The sequence below is a fragment of the Pipra filicauda genome, unplaced genomic scaffold (genome assembly GCF_003945595.2).
Source record: "Pipra filicauda isolate LSUMZ 115617 unplaced genomic scaffold, ASM394559v2 scaffold63_size3267554_pilon, whole genome shotgun sequence".
Taxonomy (NCBI): Eukaryota; Metazoa; Chordata; class Aves; order Passeriformes; family Pipridae; genus Pipra; species Pipra filicauda.
The window spans coordinates 1235618-1254531 of record NW_024104798.1 but is presented as its reverse complement, the minus strand read 5'-3'; the positions used below and the strand labels follow the sequence as shown (position 1 = coordinate 1254531).

The following is an 18914-nucleotide window of genomic DNA, read 5'->3' as shown; positions in this document are numbered from 1 at the left end:
TGAGGAGGATGGAACAAGTATTAATGGGGCTTTCCCTGGGCACAGGTGCAGGCTCAAGTGCCTTGTTTCATTAGGGAATTCTTTATACAAAGTGTGCCAGTCATTAACATGTGGTAACCCTCCTTGTTGCATCCCAGGTGCCCCACTCTGCTTTGAAGCTGTTGCTGGTGAGACTGTTGATTGCTCTGACCTCAGTACAGAAGTCATGGCAAAAACAGAGGTTACCACTGTGGGTACATTGCCTTTAAGTAAAGGAAACTTCAAATACTCTTGAGTAAATGTCCACAAAAGAGAGGGGCAGCAATAAAACCCCTAAAATGATAACAAATCTCATACTAAGAGCAAATTTCTCAGTGAAGTGAGGAGGATGTTGGGGTGTAGCAGATCCAGACACCTCAAACAGAGGGGTTCTCCCTGTGCTTATCAGAGCAGAAAAACACTGCTGGAGCAGGTGGGATAATCAAGGCCATGGCATTTCTGGAAAGCTGGGACATATCAAATCTAATGGAGTGATTATATAGTTAATGAGAAGAAGCTGTGCCTTCTCCTTGGCCAGTGCTGCAGGCAGGGTATTTAGGCAGGCAGGAGCAGGGCAGAGCTCTCACTCGGCTGCCTGACAGTGCCTGGGAGGAGTGCTCTGCAGAGCAGCAGTTTCCTGTAACAAAGACACCCCTGGAAACCTCAGCATCCTGTGTTGCTCCTCAGGAAGAGCAGATGAGTCAGGAAGAAGAAGGAATATCCAGCTGGGATCCCCACTTCTAAGAAGGCATTGACCTGTAAGCCAACCCCTGAGGCAGCTGTGTTACCACATGAGGAGCACTGGCTTAACTGTAAAAAGGAGATTATGGATGAAGTGGCAGTGCTGCCAGGTCTTTAGCTTTTGAGCCGAGTCACTGTGGGAGCTTAGGGAGCTTAGGAAGGTTTCTTATCATATGTTCATGATGAAAAACATAACATCACTTCCTTCTCAGGTATGGGAACTCTTTAGGAGCTGGTGTTGTTGTGCACAGGGTTAATTCCCTGGGGGATTTCTTAACACTCTTTCCACCTGGGTCTGGATCTCACTGATATCTGTAAGGATGAGCCCAGTGATTTAAACGAGCTTTAATTTATCCCTGGGCTGCTGCACACTCTGAGCAGGAGCTCTGCTTCTGTGTTATTTACAGTGTGCTGTCCTGTTTGGGATGTGAGGGGGAATACCAACACCCTCCCCAGCAGAAGCCTGTTCTGGGTTTTTCTTCTCTGAGCTCTGCTCTAGCTCTTCCCCAGCATTCCTGTGGCACTTCCAAACAGTGACCACATGGTCTGCCATGGCTGTTGTCACCCACCTGACTTCAGCTTCACATCTCAAGATAATTCCCGATGTCTGTTTGTACTGTGACTTGCCTTACCCCTGTAAGGACTGGAATACTTATTTAATACCATCCAAGATCAGCTGCAGGGAGGTTGATATTTTAGAAGTCTTGGTCATGTTTTAATTGCAGCTGCTCTGTTAGCACTTGGACTCTGAGTGCACACATATGGACCTACTGGAGAAAGCTCCTTCCATCCGCTGATGGAGCTTATCCTCTCTGTATGGAGGAAGGAGACTTGCTTTCAGTCATCAGCCTTAGTCAGCAGTGACCATGTTTTCTTTCCCATTTAATGTTTTTTTACTAGATTTGTGCATGAGAAACACAGAAAAAGGCCTGAGAGGCAGGTAGGGTTGCAAATATTGGGTGTGAGCAACCCTTGATAAGAAATAGCCCTTCCCCCTTTAACTCCCTTCTCTCTTGTGTTTCTCTAGGAGGGCACAGGAGAGCTTACACCTTGCCCTGTTTGGTTCCAGGTGGCTTGGTTCAAAGCTTCCCTCTCCCAGTTACTGACCATGGTCCAAGGAGCCCCAGAGGAGCGTGTCAGAGTGTGTGAGGTATGTGCACTGCTCTCCCAAAGGCTCCTTTGTTAAATAGAATAAATCATGTTCACTCTCTCCTTACTGCTTTTCTGAATATGATCAAGCATCATTCTGCAGGCAATAAAACTCAGTGTCAAAGCACCAAAGTAATTTATTTTACACACTCAGTCCGTACACACCCTCATTCTCAGAATGGATTAATGCATACCAGCTGTGTTTTGGAGTCTAGCTGGCTTTGGACATTATTAAGATATAAGCCAAATTCAGGAAATTACCTTGCTAAGGGCTCATTGAAGATTTCCATATATGGTGCTTATTACTGTTATTACAAATGAATTCATGGGAAATTTAATTAAGTTCTCAAAAAAAAAACAAATGGGTTTCTATCTATTAAGTATACTGGCCAAGTTTACTTTTGGCACACTTCCTTGTCCCATAAAGGTTTTCAGTACATTATTTTTCTCTGAGTAATCTGGTTACTAATTTAAGCCTTAGGGTCAGCATCAGCTCTCTGTCTAGTGTAGGAAATGTTGATAACTCCAGTGTGCTGCACCTGCAGCCAGGGACGCTTTAAATATTGAAGTCACTGCTCTCAAATAACACTCGCAGAGAGATCACATTCATTTTCCCTGTGTGTGGCTCCTCTGTATTTCAGAATGGATATGTGCAAACACATCCAGGCAACATTTCTGCTGGAGAGCCAAAGCACCTTCCCTGCTGTGCTCAGCTGTCCCTGGCAGAGCTGAGGCACCTGTCACTGGAGCTGGTTTTGCCTCCCCAGGCCCTAAATCCAACAACCTGGTTAAAGACTGGAGCTCAGATATGAGCTCTGTTATCACCTGCCTGCTTCCAGATAAGGACTGTGCTAATATGGAATGAACAATGACAGAGCAGTGGAAGATGGGGATAATAATTTACCATTAACCTGTGAAGCCACAAGGAATTATGGAGAGCAGAGAGGGAGTGATGGGACAAGGGGGGATGTCTTTAAACTGACAGAGGACAGGTTTAGATTAAATATGAGGAAGAAATTCTTCCCTGTGAGGGTAGGGAGGCACTGGCACAGGTTGCCCAGAGAGGCTGTGGATGCCCCATTACTGGAAGTGTCCAAGGCCAGGTTGGACAGGGCTCTCAGCAACCTGGTCTAGTGGAAGGTGCCCCTGCCCATGGCAGGGGGTTGGAACTAGGTGATCTGTAAGGTCCCTTCCAACCCAAAACCATTCTATGGGTGTATTTGAAGTAGCAAATCCTTTCTGTTGTTTGTTTAGGGAAGGAGAAAGGCATGGCTGTAAATCCAGAGGAGTTGCTTATCTGCAAATGGAATGTCAGAGGCATGAGCAGCAGTCCCAGCTCTTCTGCTTTGAGCTCTCTGCTATCGTGCTGGGGTTTGTAATCTGATCAGTGAGGGTGAGAGGTGAATGTGATTTAGTATCACAGATCAAAATAATGCCAGGCATGGAAAATATTCTTCCTAAATCCTGTTATGGCAGAGCAACTACCTGTTCATCAGTCAATGCTGACTGAATCTCCTATGCTGAAAGGTGCTTTGCACAGGCAAAAAGCCTCACTGCACTTCAGTGAGACCCTTATTCAGTGCATGGATCAGAACACAGATGGGTTTGCTGGGCTGGAAAGAAATTCAGCAAATCTTCACCCCAAATGAGAATTTTCATGCTCTGTGGATTCTGCCATTATTCTGCAAATGTAGACTGGTCTGTTTTGGAGTCCATGCTAGGGAAAGGAGCTTATAAGACTAAACACCATTGACACTGCACCTGACAGCTTTAAAGCCACCCAGAAGGTGATGCAGAAATCATCTGCTTGGAAAACAGTAACCTGCAGCAGGCATATTCAATCACTGCTCTGTAGTGTGCACTCACTCCCTGGGACCTTCAAACTGCGTATTACATTCTATATCTGTTTCTTGGAAACCTAGATGACTCTGGAACTTTATTTCTAAAATCCTGTCTCTCTTCCTGGGTCCTGCTGCCCCAAATGAACAGGGTAGGGTGGGCAGTGGATGGCAGGAACCCTGTGCTTGGTCCGGATGACAGAAGCTTGGCCAAATCTGCAGGGCTTCCCAGCAGCCTGCTGAAAAATGTTGAGGGCAAAATAATTAAGTGGACCCAAGGGGCTGCCCTGGCAGTGGGGGATATTGCTTAAAGCCACCTGTAAGCCACTCCTTTCCTCCCAGGAAGGGAAGACACAATGGGGTGGCAGCAATACCTGTGCAAAACTCTGTTACATCACCAGCTGATGCCATATGTGATGGTGAATATATCTATATCTATATATATATAACTGCAGTCAGAGACAGAGACTTTCCCAAATTAATCTTGTGTCAGTTTGGTGGAGGGGACCTGGAGTGGGACTCAGTTGCTGGAGTACTGAAGCTGGCTAATTTAAAGGAGCATACATCAAATGTTTACTGCAGGTTCCTCTGAGAATGGGGACCCAGCCATCCTGGGTTTAACGCTGTGCTACAGAAAAGCAGGATTTGCTGATTGATTGTAAGGTAAAGCTCTGTATCAATTCAGCAACAGATGGTAATTGGAAGTAGATGATGTAATGCTTTGTCTCTTTGGTCTTTCTAAACCTGCCGTACACTTCTACCTCATTTATTATTTAGAACTGATATGTTGCTTTATGTGGTGAGGAATTTATGCTCTCAGATATTGACTTGGTGAAAAATCATAAGGTCATTTTGACTATTTCCATTCTAGCTTGGAAAAACAAGCCATACTCCACTGTATGGAGGCTGCAGTTGCCCCAGGACATGGTCTGACCTGGGGGTGATGGAGTAGACCAATAATATTAATATTTCTAGTAATAACAATAATAATAGTAATGAAAAAGAGAGAAGGGAATAAAACTCAAGAGAAACAAGTGGTGCATAGTACAGTTGCTCACCACTGCTGATCAGTGGCTCCTGGCCAACTCCCCCCAGTTTATATATTGAGTCTGATGTTCTCTGGTTTGGAATATCCCTTTGTCCAGTTTGGGGCAGCTGTCCCTGCTCCTTGTGTACCTGCCCACTAGCAGAGCATGGGAAGCTGAAAAGTCCCTGATTCCATGTCAGTCCTGCTCAGCAACAACTAAACCACCAGTGTGTTAGCAGTGTTATTCTCATCCTAAATCCAAAACTCAGCACTGTACCAGCTACTTGGAAGGAAATTAACTCTATCCCAACTGAAACTAGGACATTATGGATTCCTATCCCATCCCCTTACAAGGGGCAGGGATTTAGCTCAGGTGGTGCCATACAGCAAATGAGCTTCTCTTTTAGTATTTTGGAAAGACCTAATCCCTGTTCTCCCTGGGGAAGAAGGGGGTGCCCTAATTAAATTAGAAATGAGCACAGTGCAGCAACTCTGATTAGAAATTGGAAAACATCAGGACAAAAGTATTTTTTTTCTTTTTAGGGTGGCATCCCAAATGTGTTTACATCTGTATAAAACAGTAATTTTTTCACTCCCACAATGGATCCTACACATCAGCAAATAAATGGCTGTATGTGTTTTCTTTGACTCATCCTAAAATCTTCCTGCTTTCTAGCTGGAGACTAGCAGGGATGGAGCTAGTGCTGGACAGACCTTGGAGGGGTGGCAAACACCAAGACTGGTGGGAGACACTGTGCTCTGGGCCCTTTCCCCATCATAACTCACTCCCAGAGTGTGCCTGGATCTCCAGGCAGGGTGGAGGTGTGTCGGCTCCTGGCGAGTCAGCAGCACCATCTGCTGCAGGCAGCTCAGAATGGCAGGACTGGGAATTAAATATGGATTTAAGGGCTTAGATGCTGACTGCAGGCTGAGCAATAAATCACACAAACAGTAAGCCAAGTTGCTTAGTGGAACAGCTTGTGTGCTCCTTACTAAACAGCAATCGGACTGAGACGGTGCTCTGAGAGAAACACAAACTTGAATATAAATCTCTCTTGCTAAAATAAGAAATGTCAAGTTTCCACAGAGTTTTTGTGGCATTTCAAGTGGAAAGGGGTAAAGGGAAGTATGTCTTTCCTAATTATAGAGGTTGGTCAAAACCTCTGATTTGATCTTATAAAAGAAGGAAGTTCAGCTGTGACCTCTGTATCCAAGAACTGTGGGGCACAGCACTGTAGTGGCACATGGTGAGGTCATTAAATGAGAGGACTGATGCTGCTGTGCTGAGCTGTTTGGAAACCTCTCTGCTGCCCTTTTCCACCCTGTAACTGGTAAACTGTTTTCCTGCAAAAGAAAGGAAAATTAGGCAATATGCTGAGGGCTTGATTCAAAACATCAGCTTTGGAGAAATTTGGAGCATGCTCATCCCAGTAATCTTTACTTTGAACAGTAGAAAATATTGATTTTCTTTTTTATTTTTTTCAGTAACCATATAAGAAGTTCCAGACAGATGTACCAATCACCTGAATATTTGGGTACCAAATCTTAGACTGATCTCAGCAGCTGAAAGTACTGTGGAAGTGGTGTCCTGGGCAGGACAGGGGCATTTTCCTCTGTGATCTGTAAGTATGAATAACCTAAAAATTGCTGGTACATATATATTGTCCCCTTAAAATCTCTTCTCTGGGAAGAGTGGGGGTGTTTAATACCAGGTCCTTGGCAGACTGATGAGCAGATGAAGCATTTTCAGTGAGCTCCCCTGGGCACAGAGGGATGGTCTGACTCCAAAGCTGGTGATGCTCAGTGGTCCTTGGCCCTGCTCCATCTTGCTCAATGCCCAAGAGCAAACCACAGACGAGAGTAAGGAGACACCCCAAGCAGCCTGATTGTTGCAACTGTTTTCCAACAAGGCTTGCTCTGCACCCAGCAAGGGCAGCCCAGGGCTGTTTGGCCTATCCAGGAATGTGTGTTTCCAGTAAGCTCCTCTCATGAGAGGAAGGCATGTTCAGGAAACCCAGAGCGATTTTTATTTCCTCATTTCTAGAGATGCACACAAAAAACCCGCAAAAAACCCAAGCCCCAAAAATGCTGTCAGAAACTCCCAGCAGGGTAAAACATCTGGTGGTGGAGGACATAGGGGAGAAGGGGCTTTGAGGTGTCCCATGACACACAAGCAAGGGCTTGCTGGACCAAGGAACTCCCAAAGCACCCCAATACCAGGAGAGTGTTTGGGTGCACACTGCAGCATCATGCTGCTATCTGAGACACTGGGACTTTGGAAAGCAGTCTCCCAAGTTGGGATGAGAATTTCCTAAACTGCCGTTAACTGAAAGAGCTGCATCTTTAATAAGGGGCTATTGCAGAAGTAATTTTAAATGCAAAGTTCTGCCTTAACCCTGCACTTTTCAAAGCTCTGTTGATGGTGGGTAGAGGTTTCACTTCAGTCTCAGTCCACCTGTTATGCCCCAGAGGCCTGGTGGCTGTGCTGGAAGTGGGACTCTGCTTTATCCTCTAAGTGGAAAGTAGACAGGACTCTTAGAGAAAACCTCAAGTTCATCCTCTCTATTTACTTTGGGGACAGGGTAAGGAAGGAGCTGAGATCCTGACCTACAGTTACATCAGCTTATTCAGCTTCAGCAGCCAGAGCACGTGGCTATTAGTAATCTAGTGAAAAATGTAACAGCACTTGCTTAAAAATAAACAGCCCACTCAAAAAAGGAAGTTACAATAAATAATCTGCATGCGAGGTAGCAATAAAAACTTTATGGCTGGAGTCACAATTGGCTGTAGAAATAAATGTCTCTAAAGCAGGATGCATTGAATATTTTCCTCCATATATCTTGCCATTGAAATTGCCCCAACTGGAAGAAAGCAAGTGCTCCCAGGCCTGAGTGCCAGGGAAGGAGGCATCACTGTATTTAGAGTCACCCTGGTGCTTCTGCCCACACAACTTCCTTTCTTGAAGTCACGCTGTAGAGAGAAAATGTTTCCCTTCCACTTGCTCAGCAGAGCATGGTGAGCTCATGAGCAGGAGACTTTAACTTTGAGATGTTGAACTCGGCCAAGGACTGATTTCCCTCATTATTTATGTTTTCTTCAGCAGCTCCCATGAACTGAGGCATGCTCTGTTAAACTAATCTTCAGCAGCTTTCACTCCTCCTTGTCTGGAGAAGTTGTTGCAAGACGCTGTGGTCAGCCTGTAAATAATCCCCCAGAATTTCTGCAATCCCAGATAACAGGGACTTGCCAGATGAGACTGGGACAGCCCAACAGGGGGTGGGAGAGGTTGCTGCTCACATCTTCTTTTTGGTAATTTTGCATAATTTCAGCTCAAAAGTGAATTGCTTAAGAAGTGCTCTAAAATAGAGTGGTAAAAGTAGGCGAACTCCCACCTGGCTTTGTACCACCAAATCCCCAGTCAAAGGAGGGGACCCAAACAAATTGTCCATTGCCAGGGAAGGGAATGGCCCAGACCCAATAAAGCCATAGCAAGTGCCAATCTACTGCAGCTCTGACCTGACAGAGTTCAGTGCAAATCCCAGGGAGTTGTTCTTAACTACAGCATCCCACCCCATCTTGCAGAGATGATATCCTCCCACACGTGTTGATATTGTTCTCCAGAAGGCATGTGGTTTTTTATTGTGCTGGTAGAGTTAGATGAAACTAATGAGTCAATGGTCCCACATTTTTTAACAGATGGTTGAGATACAGCACTTTTGATTTTAGTCAGCTGATGTGCTCTGGTGCCTCTGTTTTGGACTGAATGTTTGGGACTATACCTGTAGGGAAAAGAGGCTTAAAATGGCTATGGATGTGGACTGGGGAGTAATGGTACCTTGCTGCAGGAAGTCTTCCACTGCCTTTAAGACCCTGTGAAGACCCCTCAAGGAGCGTGGTGTCTGGCAGTGGGACAATGGAATTCTTGAAAAAGAATAAAACCGTGTCCTGAGAATGACTGGGGCATCCTAGGGGGCCCCACACCCAGAGTGTGAGCTGCTGATACAGTGATGTCAAACAGATTTCAAGAGCCTTGGAGAGGCATTTTGGAGAGATGCTGACATTTGGTGTCATTGCACACCTTCACTCAAGCTGTAGTGTTCTTACTCATGCTGAGCAGTACCTCTCTGAGGAAGTAATCACACTGGTTGCAGTAGGATTACTCATAGCAGGCACTAATGCTCAACATGAGCAAACAGCTGTATGTGTGTGATGGGATGTATGTGGTTGCTGAGAGTCCTCTGGTTTGCAAGTCTGTGGGCAATGCTAGGAATAAATGCACCCTAGTGCAAAATTCCAGATAAATGTCCTCAAGGTTGTGTTGGCATTTCTGCAGAGCTGAAGACAAAGGCATCTCAGTGATTTTAGTTGGAAAGATTTCTTCTGTTCTGAACCAATTTCCTTCCTGTCATTGCTTGGGCTCTGTTGACTGATCTTTGAAAGTTAGGAGTAGAAGCAATGTGTGCAAAATATAGTGTTTATAGACCTCATGGTATCTGAATTCCAGCTAGAAAGTGCCCATACTTGCAGCTCTGAGTGTGGCAAGCAACACCTTTGTAGTACAGTCTGATGTCACAAATCTGATGTCTGTGTATTAGATGGGAGAAATGAAAACCAAAACAGTACTGAGCAAAAGAGATTTACATGAGGACTGGAAAAATTGTCAAGCACATTGCCATGCTTAGTTTTGCCACTTTGGAGATAATTCTGGTGATTATTTCTGTGGCTTCCTGTGTTTTCTCTGTAGCAAAAGCCTTTGCAGAGGAGCTGCTTGACATCCTGGGCCCATTGAGCAGAATGGTCCATGCACTCCAGTGGGATCTTGGGCAGCCAAGTGTGGCAACTCTCAGCTGCAGGCACACCCTCACACCATGGATTTTGGACTTCTCTAGCACTCAGTCCACAGGTATTTCAATAAATCCCGCTCTGAAGTGTTCCAGAGAAGCTGGGCATGGGTGAAAGGAAAAACCTTGTTAAGAGAATGGAAAAATCCCATTGCCTATGCCCTCTCCACAGGAGCCTGGAGGTGGGAGGGTGCTTTGAGTGGCATTCATAGAGGCTGTCAGTCCCACATAATTCACGTAGGAAGTTTCTCACTGTTACAATCTGCAGGGACATTTCTTCCCCCTTAGTGACCTAATTTCGATGAGTGAGCAACTGTTTGGAAGGACTTTCCCGCCTCACTTTCCGACTGTAGCTGGGAGCCAGCAGGAATAGGAGCTCAAGTTCAGAACTTCCCTGGTGGTATATGGTTCAAGAGTCCCAGGATTCTGCCTGGAAGCCCTGGTGCTGTTGGTGTGCTGCTGTGTCACAGGGTGACACTTCATGGACAGAATGTGACGGTGCTGCTAAAAGAAATAAATCCTCAGGATATAAAGCAGCCTAAAGCAAGTTTCAGATCCCACTGTAAGTAACTGGATGTGGCTTACTGAACTTTCATAGAGCTTTGCCAAAAGAAAGTAACTTTTTTTTTTACACAAGGCACATGATTTTCCTTTGAAAATATGTTTACAGAATAGAGCTCATTGCTTCATCAGTCAGTGTATCCTTGATATTTTCATTTATGTGGTTTCTTATTCAACACGTGTTTGAATCATAAGACCTCTATCCCTTTATCTGAATTTATCTACTGGGAGCATTTTTAAGAGTGAAATGTCAGTCAGGTGCATGCCAGACATGTAACAAACAAAGTTTTTTCTCTGCTTCCTGACTCAGTTCCCTGGAATTCCCCTCTGCTTCCTTCTCATTTTTAATATCCCCTTTCTAGCAGAGGAGAACAGGTCCAGAGTTTTCTCTGACCAAGGCAACATACTCAGTGAGGTCCTGGGACCAGCTCCTTGCTTAGCATCTTCAATCCATTGACATCACAACAGGAGGTCCTTTTGAGGTTCCCTCAAGTCTCTGATGGGTCTAAAACCAGACAGCAGCTTGTAGTGCTGCTGGACTGAGTGTTTTTCAGGTGGATTTTCCTTTTGGCTTTATTTAGATAGCAAAGGAAGGGAAAATCAAACAGGTCAGGAGCATGGTAAGCTGTGGGTGCCCTCCCAGACCTTGCAGCAAGTTCTCCCTGCCCTTCTCTGGTCTGGATGTCTCTTTTTGATTTGTTCTGCACCTGCATGGAGATCTGAGAAAGTGGGCAACACTGGAATGGGAACAGAATGTCATTATTTGTGGTGAATTATTTCTTCATACTGAGTGTAGGAGAGACTGTAAATATATGCACTGGTACAGTTTTAACACACTTCTTTCTTCACAATAATAATTCAATTTTCTAGAGAATCTTATAGAAATCCAGGCTGAATTTGGATAAAAGAAGTAACTGTTTGTTTTTCCCACTCTTAATTTTTCACTTAAAATAATATACCTAAATATCATCAATAGCATGATGCATGTGCAAGAATGGTGACAAAGAATAAGCATGGGGGTGGTGTGATGCTGAGCAGAAGCAGCTTGATGTTTGGTGGTTTAAGCAAGACACATTTAGAACCAAAACACTGAATCTAAAATATATGATCTTGCCCATATGCCCCTGTTAGCCACCCCTGGAACTTTCTCCTGGCTGCTGTGTGCATTGACATCACAGGCAAATGGGGCTGCTGGCATTGATGCCTGTGTCACATGGATTGTATGAAATCAGGGCAACATCTGGCAGTGAGCACTCCAGGCCCCCCATCAGAAAACTGAGTGTAAGAGGAAATGTGGTCGTTCTGTTGACTCCTGGGTGCTTTAAAAAAATAAGACAGAGACTCAAGAACAAAACTATTTCCTAATGAGGCCTACAGGATCTTTCCAGTGCTAACACTCTGCAATGAGCTCAGACAGCATCTCCCCAGAGTGCTGACGAGGGGTTTCAGATGTGTCTGCAGTCAGCAAAGGCATCACCCTGCTGCTGAGATCCAGGGCAAAGCCCTCTCCATCACCCAGAGAGACAATGGCCATGGAGGCTTCAGCCCATGCTCAGCCACATAACAAACCAAGGGGGCAGAGCAGGCACGGGAAGGTCAGTGTATGGTTACATCTTTTTTCTTTGCATTTGGACGTGCTGCTGAATTTTACTGGGCAAGAATCCTGTTCACTCACCACCAGTGGGAGAGGATCTGCAGTTCTAACATGGCCTGTAACTTCCCATTAACTACAAGGTGCTGTGACTGCACATTTATATTTGATGATGATGATGACGATGATGTCTTTCAGAAAAAGGTATAGAGGATTTTACATGACTTTCAGCTGGAACACGATGTCACCAACGCTCCCCCTTCCAGGCTGGTAGAGTAGTTCTGATTGCTTGCAACACTTTATTAATAGACTTGCTAACATCAAGGAAAGCTTGATGAACACTTAGGATACAGGGAAGTGCCAGTGACTGCACCTTGAGCTGCTTCTGCTAATAATATGTAGAAATTATAAATTATGTATTTTTACTTTCCATCTGAGACAAGTTAGCATCACCAATGAGTGGCCTTTCCTTGGTCTTACAGAGCAACATCCAGCAGCCCTGACCTCTTTGATGCCCACACCAGGCAGTGACAGTGACTGTGTGCTTCTTGCTTAGCAGTTTGGCAGGAGTCAAACCCGGTGCCTTGCAGCAGGAGGGGGTGGGCAAGGGGTGCAGGAGCTTTGCAGGTTGGTTTGCAGACAATGGTGAAAACTGAAGGGGTGCACTGGAACAGCCCTGGTAGCAGAGACCTGAGGGACTTTCATGCCTCAAATGGAAATGTCCTTTCCCAAGGAAACCCTTGTCCCAGAGGTGCTAACTGACCCTGTGTGTATTGCTCTGGAGGGGCTTATGAGAATCAGTCTCAATCACATATTTGATGATATGTCAGCAGGGTACACCAAGGATGACATCACAGTGGCTTGACATAGTGCCTTTTGCACTTACAGTGGATGAGAAATGCGGCAGCTGGTTAAAAACCCTTCTTTGTGGGGAGGAAGATGATTTTCCATGAAAGGATAGACAGGTATTGGGATGTCTTGTGATCATCTGACATGAATGGGGCAGGATTTAGCTCTTTATAAGAAGCAGGACTTAGGTTTCTTGGCTTGGATAGCACCTTCTTCAGGCTTTCCACACATCTTGAGCTCTGATCCTACAGTGCTTGTAGCCACCAATACCTCCTTGGTTCCAGTAAATCCAGCCACTGCCAGGGAAAATTAAGTGAGGTAGGCTTTATCAGCTCCAGACAGTATAATCTACTTCAGAAATAGCTCTCCCCTGATAAGGATCAGGTGTAACTGATACAGGAACTCCTGCTGGTGTATATGGGAACCTCTGTGAGCTACATGTAGCTTTCTCTTTGCCTTTATTGAAATTTAAAAGACTTCTGGAGGTTCTAGCAATGATCAGGGCTAATTAGCTAGATGAAGACATGGGTGTGAGGCAAGTACTGGATTCTTTGATACTGGTTTATGGTTTTGGACCAAAGCAGCAGTGGCTGTTCTGTACTGCTTGGAGGTCCATGGGCAAACAGAGGTCTGTAGCCAGGACAGCACAGATGAGCACGGGAAGGTTATGAAATCAGGTAACTTTGGTTACTCTAGACTAAACCCTTCCAATTAGACTTGACTTCCTGCTGAGCAAGGCCTTTGTGTTGCAAATAACTTCACATTAAGACCTGCTGGGCAATGGCTTTTCATGGAAATCACTAGAGAGTATTTCTTCCATTCTCCCACATCTGTTCAGAGTGTGCTTTTTATTTCATTTTGCCACAGTAATGGCATTAACTGCTGGGAAAGCAGACAGCATGAGCTCCAGGTCTGGCATTCTCACTGACGAGCTCCTTGGAGAGGAGGCAGCTCACTTTAAGCCATATCCATGGAAGCTGCTGTGCCAAGTAATTAAAGCCATCTGAAGCAGTTTGAATACCCTGTTCTCATGCACTACATCACTGGGCAGGGTGTGGAAGGCTAAGCCACGTGAGTGCTCATGTGTTCGAGTCACTTAGCTGTGTACAGTTTGGTCCAGGCTGTGCTATTCTTTATCAAGTCTCCTAATACAGAAAGTAGCATTGGTGCTTCTCAAAGGACTGACAAAAGGAACTCTCCCAAACAAGCAGTAGTGGCTCAAGCTATACTGCTGAGGCCATGCGTTGTGCATGCCTGGCCCATGGGCCATGCCTATGTGTTTTGGGGACACTGATGCTCCCCCCAGGTTTCAAAGCTAATGCCAGGCCTTGGCTTTATGGTTTCACAGTCAAAGGGGCCCTTGCCAAAGAGCATCTGGGGTCATTGGGCATTTCACCACTGCTCCCACACTGGGTGCCCTGGTGTTAGTTGGGTGAGCAGAGAATATCAAAGTGACAGGTGATGTGTTTTCTCTGCCTCTTCACAGACTGGCGCTGATGGGAATGAGTGCTGGATGAACAGAGAACTAAGGAAGTGTGGGGTAAGAGCTGATGAAAGGATGCAAATAGATGGGCAAAACCACAGAGGCATATTATGGGCAAGCTGCCTCATTTTCTGCTTCTTATGCGTGTGTATTTGAAGTAAACATTTAAACTCCTCCATGGATTTACATTAAGGGAAGGGACATCCTTTCTTCATGGCTGATGAATGGCCTTCCCTCACAGCAGGTGATGGGTCCAATGGATTCATGTCGAGCATGTTGGACTGTGGTATCAGGCCTTTAACTTCCCTCTTTTTAAAAAAGCCTCTTTAAAGAAAAAAAATTATCTGGCAAATTATCCTTTCCAGGTAGATGGAGGTAATGACAGCCTTACATTGCGTGTTCACATCAAATGGCAGCCTGCTGAGAGGCAAGGGGGGGGGGGAAAGTGTTAAATCCCTGTAGGTATCTGAAGTGGCACACATTATGAGTAAAGCATTTAATGATCACTCAAGAAAAGTTTTAGGAACTTTTTTTTTTTTGTATGGGCAGTTTCGATCTCAACTATACATAGTGTTGGCCCTTGATGCTACCAATTACCTCTGTATAATACAGATTTAAAATACTTGCCACACTGTCTTGCTAGCTGAAGGCATCCTTTTTGCACATCCAAAATGTGAAAGGTAAGACAAAAATTCAGAAAATTGGCCCTTATCCTTAAACACTCTGCTTTAAAAACCCTACAAGTCTCAGCAGGTATTATGTACTAAAGACTTTTTTTTTTCCTTTGGATTTCTGATTCTCTCACTGCTTAATTTTCGTTTGAAGACAAACTTAGGTGGTGACATAGTAATGAATTGCTGTAGAAATACTGTAGACAAAGGGGAAATATTCTCCTGGCTTCAGGTGGAGAATATTTCAGTATTTATTAGAATAATATTTGATATTCTGGTTTCAAGTGAGTGAGTAATTTAAGACATTTGGGGAGGGTTTGTATTTCATGATGTGTGTGTAAAGGCCTGATATAAAGCAGAAATATGAAGGTCTTGGTGTTTGAACTCATTATGAATACTAATGTCCATATTTCTAATGTTAAAAAAAAGCTTTGTTCTCTTCAGATAGTGCTTGTAATGAAGTGTCTCTCAAAAGACAGACGAAGCACAGGAAGCAGTCATGGGACTGTATCAAAACAGAAAGATTTAGAAAGTTTTCACTGAAAAATCCATGCTTTTTCCATTCAAAATTATTATTGGAGAGTGGGAGATGAAACAAACACTTTCCCCCTAAATTGATGACATTATGTGTATTTTGGAAAACGGGCTGTGATTTTGGTCTCACCTTTTGTCGACAGGATTTTTGGGAAACAGATTTAGACCTAAGTGTTGTTGATGTTAAGATGACAGTTTCTCAGGAAAGCTGAGAATAGGGCACCAGAGACCAGGGATGCTGGGCCAAGTCCTCTGTTCTTGGTGCACTTTGCTCCTGGTTAAAAGCAGTTCCTTACATGTCTCTACAGGTGGTACTGGTTTAAATACAACAGGGAAAAATTGGCAGAGGTGTACAGTTTGCTTTTCATTTTAAAGCGGTCCAGTTAAACCAGCACCAGTACTTACGGCAAATGTATTTAAACCTGTTAACTCCCTAATCAGTTTAACTAGCACTGATGCTGTACACAATTAACGTTAAATCAGCATAAGTGAGAGTTTAACCTGGTTTATCTACGTCTGCTCTGGCCTTTGCACCAGTTTAATTAACTGGATTTTCAATGCCATGCTGGCCAAATGAGGTTTGCACTCACAAACTTCATTCCACAGACTTATACTGAGTTTCAAGTAGTTGTTCCCAGCCTGTCCATGGCCATGTCTGAGTGCCAGTCGGTAATACCTGCTGGAGTCCAGCTCTAGCTGCTTCTGCTGCTGCCTTTCCTCCCCAGAGATCCTGAAAGAACTCAGCAGGATGAGTCTGTGCGCCTTCTTTGAGAAGCGAGACCCAAATGATTTCCCACTGGAAGAATAACCCTCTGGTCCTCAGGAGGAGCCGATGACACATAGACTGCTGCCAGCTCTTCTGACCACGTTCTTGGCCTTGGATTTGCCATTCCCAAGGCAGCAGTTCTGAGAGCTGTTCTAGCTCGGGAGAACGTCAGCTTTCTCTTAAAGAAAAGGCCAGCTTCCTACCTCTCCACTTGGAAATGCACAGTCACCACTTCTGAGGGTGACTGGGTGTTACTGGCTGGAAGCCCAGTTTAGAGCCTGTCAGATCCTGCTCTCCAGGCCATGGATTGAAGGCAAGAGTCCTTCAGGCTCTCCTCTCTATCCTGAAAATCCCTTCTCTGAATACCTCCCCAGACCAGGGAAGATTGTCCATTTGTCCCTGCAGAGCCAGTTGTGACCCACACACACTCTCTGGACCCAGGAACATCTGCCTTTATTACCAAGCTCAGTCGCCAGCATGGAAATCATGAAGACGATTCTTTTGATGAAGAACCAGAGGGAATGACTTAATCCCCAGTCCAGGCTTTTTTCTTCCCCCTAAAGCCAAGTCAGAATGACATTGCTCTTCCAGCTTCTGTTTGCACCACCGCTGCTGCTGGTAACCAGTGTCATGAGTTAGCATCTGGAAAGAGGAACATGTGAAAATCAAAACAAGGATATTGAACAAGAGAGATTGTCCAGTTCCCCCTTGAATTCTTCCATTACCTATCCAAATATGGCAGAGATGAAGAAAGGGAGGACTCAGAATTAGTGGATGACTCATTAGAGTAACATAATTCATTCAGGAGCCCCAGCTGCAGAATTAAACTCCTTCAATTCTGCTGATAAAACCACCCTGGGACTGACAGGGTTTCAGACTTTGTTCCAAACTGATGACACATTCTTAGAATCTATATTTTAAAATATGAATTATCCTTATTTCTCCTGGGGTATTCATGTAACAAGGGGGCTCATTTTCAATCTGAGAACTCCAAACTTTTTCTAAAAGAAACAAATGCAAACTTTGCAGCGAAATTATTAAACCTGGCAACAGTATCTTGCGTGGGGCAGGCTTGGAGAGCAAGGCTGTCCTGCTGAGACGTGGGGTAGTTGGCCTGCTTTTCTCCCTCATAAAATGGCTTTTGGATTCCTTCTCAAAACATCTGGTTGCTTCTGCCTGTCTAGTAAAGCCCTGCATGAGAAGTGACAAAGCTTGGAAAAATTATCTCGCTGCGTGTGGCTGCTGGTTTTCATGTATGTCAGAGATAGGCCATGTGCTGCTCTTGTGACAATCAGACTAAAAAGTATTCTTTGAAAATCTGTACCTGGTATATGCACAGCAATGCAACAGTTAAATTTCCACGGGTTTCATCCCTCTCGGGCATTTTCCACCCTAAATGGGAGCAGGATTTCCCCTCCCTTACACTTCCGAGGTGCTGTCTGTAGGGAGCTGAGCAGCTTGTTTGGTTTTATCTTCCTCAGTGGGGAGAAGGAAAACCCTTGATTTGAAAGCAGAAAGGATGAAAACTGCACCCTATTGAAGATAGAGCTCAAACAGCCCTCAGGGTAGGCAGAAACTGTGATTTAAATCTGGAGTAAATGTGTGAAGGTATCACTGGGAGGAAGTGGGAGATCTGAAAGAGGGGAAATGTGTCTTGGCTGGGCAAAGAGATGGGATGGCAGCTGGGGAGGGAAGGAGATGGGTGACAGACTGGGGGTCTGCAAAGAAACAGGGTGGCTGGAGAAAAAGAAACTGGGACAAGAAATGAGACATTGGGGATGGAAGATTTTAACTGGTGATATATGCAGTTGGTGGAGAAAACAGGACAGGGATGTTCCTATGAGACTATGTAATCTCCCACGGGCACTGGAAGTTCCCACTTAAATGCCCCCTTTCTTTTGTATTCAATGCTGAAAGCTTTCACACAAGTCTTCTGCCTTGTAGGGAGACAAAGAGCAATAACTTCTTGTCTTTTAGTCTGCAGGGGTAAATTGCATTCTCTTCACGAATTTCACAGTGTACGATACAGAGTATGAATGCAAAAGTCTGGGAACTTTCTTCAAAATTAAATCACATGTCTGTTTATTTTTTTGAATAGCAGCATTGACTGCTTCCTTTCCTCTTCACATGAATGCACAAATAGTTGGTGCGGGGGACTTCTTCCAAACTGGGAACTCTGCTGAGTTGTGTGTCAATTTTTTTGCCTGCTTATAGAGACATCAATCTATGTTGTTGCTCTCTGCTGTCAGCTAGAGATCCTCAGACTGTGGTTTGAGTAACATTACTGATGGGAGAATCATTTTAAATGGTGCTTGTAGGGCAGAAGAATAAAAATACAAATTATGAGAATTATAAGTGAGGATACTACAAATAAGGGAATTTCAAAGAGGAATCAAGGCAGGGAGAAGTATCAGCTCTGCCCGATGTGCTTGCTGCACATTAAATTGTGCGCCTCATGGTATCTTGAAAATCATTGCTGAAATCACAGGAAATGTTGGTTCAGAAGGAGGAAGAGTTGTGTCTTCTGATAAACCTTTCTCGAGAGCTGCACAACTAAAGTCCTTCAGTCTCCTGAACCTTTGTGCTGCTCTCTCAGTCTCACTGAGAGTCCGATCTGAAAAGGAGAATTTGCCTAATAAGCTGAACACATTTTAATGGCTTAAGCAGAATCAGACCCATCACTTGAAAAATAACTGAACAATGCTGACCAGAGCAAAGATGTCTGCATGGCACTGGGGAGCCCAGATGCAGTCACTGATGGCTTTTGAGGGTGTTCTGTTAGTTTGGGTGAGGAACAAGATAAAAGTGTCATATAAGCACTAAGACTGCCTTTATTGCTAAAGAT

General features: G+C 44.6%; 1 long non-coding RNA gene across 1 annotated transcript; it reads left to right on the top strand.

Annotated features, from left to right (window-relative positions):
- Nucleotides 1-12685: 12685 nt before the first annotated feature.
- LOC120324655 lies at nt 12686-16454 on the top strand. The gene is made up of 3 exons (XR_005566141.1): nt 12686-12731; nt 14102-14155; nt 16029-16454. It is a non-coding gene; the product is annotated as an uncharacterized LOC120324655 (long non-coding RNA).
- Nucleotides 16455-18914: the final 2460 nt, after the last annotated feature.